The sequence below is a fragment of the Brassica rapa genome, chromosome A05 (genome assembly GCF_000309985.2).
Source record: "Brassica rapa cultivar Chiifu-401-42 chromosome A05, CAAS_Brap_v3.01, whole genome shotgun sequence".
Classification (NCBI taxonomy): Eukaryota; Viridiplantae; Streptophyta; class Magnoliopsida; order Brassicales; family Brassicaceae; genus Brassica; species Brassica rapa.
The window spans coordinates 7449743-7456628 of record NC_024799.2 but is presented as its reverse complement, the minus strand read 5'-3'; the positions used below and the strand labels follow the sequence as shown (position 1 = coordinate 7456628).

At 32.4% G+C, this 6886-nt stretch overlaps 1 non-coding gene across 1 annotated transcript; it reads right to left on the bottom strand.

Annotated features, from left to right (window-relative positions):
• Positions 1 to 5806: 5806 nt before the first annotated feature.
• LOC117134551 lies at positions 5807 to 5913 on the bottom strand. Its single transcript, XR_004458735.1, has one exon. It is a non-coding gene; the product is annotated as a small nucleolar RNA R71 (small nucleolar RNA).
• Positions 5914 to 6886: the final 973 nt, after the last annotated feature.

Here is a 6886-nt window from a genome sequence, read left to right as displayed (position 1 = left end):
GAAAGTTCACAAAGTAGTAATATTACATTTAAAAAATATTTTTAAATAAAACAAAATATAGTTTTGAAGTAATAAAATACTTTATTTATATCTATATTTTTGTAGATGAAAAACATAAATTTGTATATAATGTGATTTTATTAAAAAAAATTACACGGATAATCTTGATATTAGAAAAAGAAATAACATTTCTTTCAAAACATAATTTTAAACAATAAAAAAATTCAAACTAATAGAAGTATTTTTATATATCTAACTATTTTCTTAGAAGATTACACAAAATAATTGAGAAACATAAATTGATATATGTTTAATTGACTAAAAATAGTTTATAATTAGTATTATTGAAGTGATTTATTTATTTTTCATATATTTTGTTGACTATAATAGCTTCCAATTACATCAAAAACAATATCGATAAATTATATTTTACTTATATAATATTATTTTCAAATAAAATTACAATTTTGTGTACTGCTTATTTTTAAGAGATATTGAAAACAAAAAAAAATCAAATAGTTGCAAAATAGATATATTATATTTTATCATTATTAAAGTTATTTGTTTTCTTAATATTAAATTTTCTTTTAAATTTTATGTTTGTGGAACTTAATATAACTATAATCAAAATACCAAAGCAAATCTGAATTCTCATTTTCAATATTAATTTAAATAAATTTTAGTTTCCATTCAATAAATCAAAGGCATAAAGTTATTTAGAATTTATAGAATATTTTTATTATTATAAATATTAATATGTGTTCATGAGCTTCCAGAAATGTATCACCTAATTATGTATGTAACTTCCTATTGAGCATCACTTTCTTTTATAATTTATTTTTAAAAACATCAATATATAATTTGATAAATATTATGAAAATACATGCACGTTTAAACGATAAATAAAATTGATTTGATTTGATTTGACTTGATTATAATAAAAATAAAAATATATCATCTGAATTTGAAAGAATAACAATAACTCAATATACTCACAACATGAGTGATTCGACTAATCTAACTTATATATAAAATCATAGATTTAACTAAAATAATAATATGTAATTTTATAAGAATAGTAATTTATTTTATAAATATAAATCATAGAACAACTCAAAACATATTAAAATGAAAATAAAATATTAAACAACTGTTACAATTTAGATCTTTTCTAAAATTTATATATATATATGCATGAGACTTCAGAATATTATCGTTATATTAATTGATGTAAATTGGAATCAGATACTGTAGTTTATTTTATTTTATTTTAGTCTAAGCACAAAATAGTTGAAGTTATACATAATATTCATAAAATATATTTATATATTTAAGACAATAACCACCTAAATGCAAATAAGAAATTAATCAAAATTTTAATATATTTAGAATAAAAAATATTATAGTTGAATTCAGAGATGCATTCCAAATTATGCAAATGATGACTAAATTGACTATAAAAACAACAAAACCGATTAAATATAACATGTATAAAACCATATGTATTATTAAAGTAATATAATATTATAAATATAAATGATGCTTACAAATTATAAATTTATTTAAAATTAAATGTAAATATCAATCAAATATTATAGTATATTTACTTCAAAAACATTTATACCCGTGCATGAGCACGGGAAAATCACCTAGTTTTATATTATTTTCAAAACTCCCTATTTTCAAACATAATTGTTTAAATTAACTTTAGTACAATGATCTTAATAAGTATGATAAGTACAGTTGCCAAAAGTATAACAAATTTCTGTTTGATTTATGTTTTAGAAAAGTTGAGAACCTAAAATATCTTATTTTAATATTTGCGTGAATTTATTTTTCATTTTAATGATTATTTTTTTATCCAAAGAAAAAATATGGCTTAATACATTGTTATATATATAGCAAATATTCATATGGTTAACTTTGTTTTTAATTAGGACACATTTCAAATATTCATTTGATATTTATTTTCTCCGTTTCATGAAGAGTGTTACTTTTATATTTTCACACTGATTAAAAAGTATTTATATTTTTACTAATTACATCAATCCAGCCAATAATATTTTAGATAAATAAAACTATCTATAAGATTAATGCATTTTATAATTAATATTAAAATAAATAAAATTTCATTAAATCTTTTAAATAATATTCTTGCATATAAAACAGAAGGGGGAGTAATTATTAAAATGGGACCGCGCTATATTGATCATAACATTTTTTTCTTACCTTTACCAACTTGACCTGTCATTAGTATTTTACACCAGGAATAAATATTGATTACTTCTTAATTACTGTACTAATCAAAATTTAATCAACTAAGGTAATGAATGGTGTTAGCGGGACGGGACGGATTTGTAACAGTGCACCTAAACGCACTGGTAACACCAATCATGTATTTGCTTCTTTATTTTGCGTTTTTCATTAAAAAAATCATCAAAAATCGCGCACGGTTTCCCATACTTCACAACAAACAATACGCAATTGAAAACCGCACATGCATGCAAATAGGTGCGTTTTCTTAAATAACGCACACATCCGTAGTATAATTTTTATTTTAACCGTAAAAAATGCATGATAAAATAATCTACTATACATTTTGGACTTTTAAACGAACACAAAGACACATATACCATATATCCTAATTATACTGTAATAAAATTTATTCTATAAAAAATTCATAGACAAATTATTTTAGCAATAACTAATAAACAGTAATATTATTTCACATGGTTGATTCCATGTAATTATGTTCACATTGCTGCTATTGCATTACATTAGCAAATATTTAATTATATTTTAGTTTCAAATGACATTTTCTATTTAAATTTTATAAATAATAAAATATTACAAATTAACACCAAACAAACTATTTAATTTAAAACTATATTTATTATTATTATTATTTTAAATTAGTTAATTATATTATATATATTTCATAGTGCTTGTTATTATTAAAAATCAATTTTTTTACAATACAGAAAAATATCTTTTCACCAATCAAACATTATCCACACCGCTTATTTTTTCAAAATCACACTTATCTCACAAACTGCATGAACCGCAGTTGTACCGTACCGCACTTTAATTTCGTCCCGCTGATATTATCAAATCCGCAGTCACCGGACTCTAAGTTTAACCATAGTTATCCTAAATTTAGTGGGGACATTGAATCACATGCATGTTGAGGTATTTTCTATAAAATAAAACTATTCGCCTACAAGAATAATAATCTTTTATGGAATTTACATTTGACTTTCTCAATATGCAGAGGCAGTTTGAACACTAACAGCTGCCACCTGCCAGAAATATAGAAAGAGAAAAACTTATGAACAATGTGACAATAATAAAATTTATTGTAGTGTAGTGTAAGAGAATCAAAGAAACAATCGTTTTAATCTAAAATGTATAGAGAAAAATCTTTTTTTTTTAGTTATTTACACATTTTTATAGGAAACAACAACTGGTTCCATATTTTGTCTGGTTTCTTAAAGAGACCATGTTTTCATTCCAAACTCATTTTTTGCGTACCCATAAAACTATTAACGAGAGTTTGTTTTAATAGCTGTTTTATAGAAGATCTTATCAAATGAAACCAATGATAAGAAATGCTTTAAAACTCTTTTAGAAAAATATAGATGCCATAGGCCAATGCTTATATTTACTTAAGTAAGCACGGCTCTGGCAATAAGCAAGGTCAGGTGATATCTTGCATATTTGCATTGTTTTATCCATTCATCCATGAGCATTTTCATCATATAGATTAGGATTCAGACATGTTTAGGTTGCATTTTGCATACATGAGTCTCTATTAGGTACTGGAGTACCACATAAGGTTATTTGGAGCTCAAAAGAGGTGAAAAGAGTGATCTTTGGACGAGCACAGCCGGAGCGACCTCTCGGAGCGACGGCATGAGGTCGCTGTGCACCACATCCCGGAGCGACTCATCCAGAGCGACTGCACAAGGTCGCTCGCGTTTTCACGTCTGGAGACACACATTTACACCTCGGAGCGACCTTCCAGAGCGACGTGCTGAAGTCGCTCCCGAAGCTCAGAGCGACCATACCAGAGCGACAGGGAGAAGTCGCTCGCGTTTTCATCACCGGAGACGCGAGAACGAGCCCGGAGCGACCTCTCGCAGCGACACAGCGAGGTCGCTCCCGAAGCCTGGAGCGACTTGTCGGAGCGACGGGCTGAGGTCGCTCCGTGTTTTTTTCTGCTCGAACTTGTGATTTCTCAAGGGCATTTTGGTCATTTCATTATGCACGTTTTTATTTTCTAAACCTATGTTTTATTACTCTGTAAGCCACCAGGAGGCACATCATCTTTTTCTTAGAAAAACCACCAAAAACCTTTGGAAAGGGATCTTTTGAATGAATTGATCAGTTTATTATTGAGAATTCTGTGTTCTTATCTATTTCCTGTGTTTCTCTACATGATTAATCTGAAATCCAATATGGGTTTAAGAGGAATCATGGAGATTAGTGAGTAATCACCTTTGGAATTCATGGGTTAGGGAGATTAAGGGTGATTAGGTTAGAGCTAGGATGTTTTAGTGTAGATCATTCATATTTCCTTGCTAGTAGAGTAATCATAATGCATCTTCTGAGTTGGCCACTCAGTTTTGATCCTTAGGCATTTCTCACCCGAAAGGTGTTCGATGAAATGCCCGAGACAACTCTCCTAGGCTTTTAGTATACTTTGCCAAAGACATTTGTTGTTAAAGATGCTAAGATAGCTAATAGACTTGTTAGTAATGATTGCTTTCATATTATTCAACCAAAGACATTTGATGTTTGAGATATGTTAGCAAATGAGCATTCATCTAGACATAGAGCTTGCTTAGAATTGTGTCTAGGCTTAAGGTTGATAGTTTGATTGATCATTTGCCATCCTTAGTTCGATACTTGATCACCCAAGGTCTAATCCCTATACCCATGAGTTCTCTTTCCCTTTAGTCAAGAAAGTATCATTCTGTTATTGCTTTCTAGTTTTAGTCATAGTTTAAAACCCATCTAAATCATTGGTTGCACTTAGATTAAGTGAGTACTTGCATTCTCAGTGCTTTGATATCCCTCAGAACTGGTTCGACAATCTTTTATACTACAACATTTGTCTTAGGAGCCTTGAAAACTCCTAACATCAAATTGGCGCCGTTGCCAAATTCTGAGTAGATTTGAACATTGAGATTTAGTCACTTGCTTGAGACTAAGTCATTTTTATTTTCTTTTGTTACTGATTCTCTTTCTTCACCTCCCTTTAATCTACAGGTGTATGAACTTGAGGAGCAGGGGTCCATCAAACCTAGTTCCAATAGCTGCAGACATCAGAGCTTTAGAGAGAGAGTGTGCTAGAAATAGAAGAGAAGAAGAGCAACAGGCTCACTTGCAGAGATTGAGTACTGATATGGGAGACATACCTCAAAACCAACAGCGAGCAGCTCGACCCATTGGCACTTACGACCGCCCCAACATTCATGGTCATAGATTGGGAATCCGAGCACCCGCTGTGGCAGCCAACAACTTTGAGATCAAATCAGGACTCCTCAACGTGATCGAGAACAACAAGTATCATGGCTTGGCTCTAGAGGATCCATTTGATCACTTGGACAGGTTCGACAGCTACTGTGGGTTGTCAAAAACCAATGGTGTGTCCGAAGATGCCTTAAAGCTCAAGCTATTCCCTTTCTCTTTGGGGGATAAGGCACGTCAGTGGGAGAAGTCTCTACCCAGTGACTCCATCACTACTTGGGATGACTGCAAGAAAGCATTCTTGGAGAAGTTCTTCTCTACTTCAAGAACTGCTAAGCTGAGAAACGAGATTTCCAGCTTTCAACAGAAGAACTTGGAAGGCTTCAGTGAAGCCTGGGAGAGATTCAAGGGCTACCAAGCTCAATGCCCACACCATGGCTTTTCTAAGGAGAGCTTGCTAAGCACATTCTACCGTGGTGCTCTTCCTAAGTACAGAGCCAGACTGGATACAGCTAGCAATGGATTCTTCTTGGGGAGAACTGAGGAGGATGCAGAAGAACTGGTTGACAACATGGTAAAGAGTGATGCAGTCTACAGTGGAGACCACGACAGAAGCAGTAGAACTGAGGATAAGCAAACGAGGAAGGAGTTGAAAGCTCTACAGGATAAGATAGACATCCTCCTTGCTGATAAAGCTACCCAAGAGCAGCTGCACTTTGTCGGCAACCCAAGCCAAGAGACACCAGCTATTGTCCATGAAGTTGAGGGTTTGGAAGGTCAGGAAGAGCTGTGTTTCATCAACAACAATGGTAGCTGGTACAAGAAAGAACCCAACTTTCAGTACAATAACTACCAACAGAAGTCCTATTCCAACAACCAGCAGAGTGGCTATCCGCCAAGAAACAACCAGCAAGGCAGCTATCAGCCTCAGCAAAACCCCTCGTCTGGTTCCTCTGCTCCTCAAGAGAGCAGCACTGATACCTTACTGAAGCAAATCTTGGAGTCTCAGACTAGAAGTGAGAAGCAAGTTGGTTATGAGTTGAAGAACCTTCATTCCAAGATTGATGGGAGCTACAATGAGCTCAACAACAAATTCTCACACCTTGCTTCTACAGTCAGGAATTTAGAGAATCAATTTGCTTCCATGAACACTCACCAGAATCGCCAGCAAGGATCTCTACCTGGAAAGTCTGACCAAAATCCCAAGGAGGCCAAAGCTATCACCCTTAGGAGCGGTAAGCAGTTACCTCCTAGAACCCTCACCAAGGATGCTGAGAAATTAGGTGAGGGGGTTGCCATCAACATAGATGATGAAGTGGTGATTGTTGATGAGAAGATCAATGACGAGATCTTGGAGAAGATAGTGGAAGCCAAAGGTAAAGGAAAGGTTGGAGAGGAGAAGAAGACAGTAAAG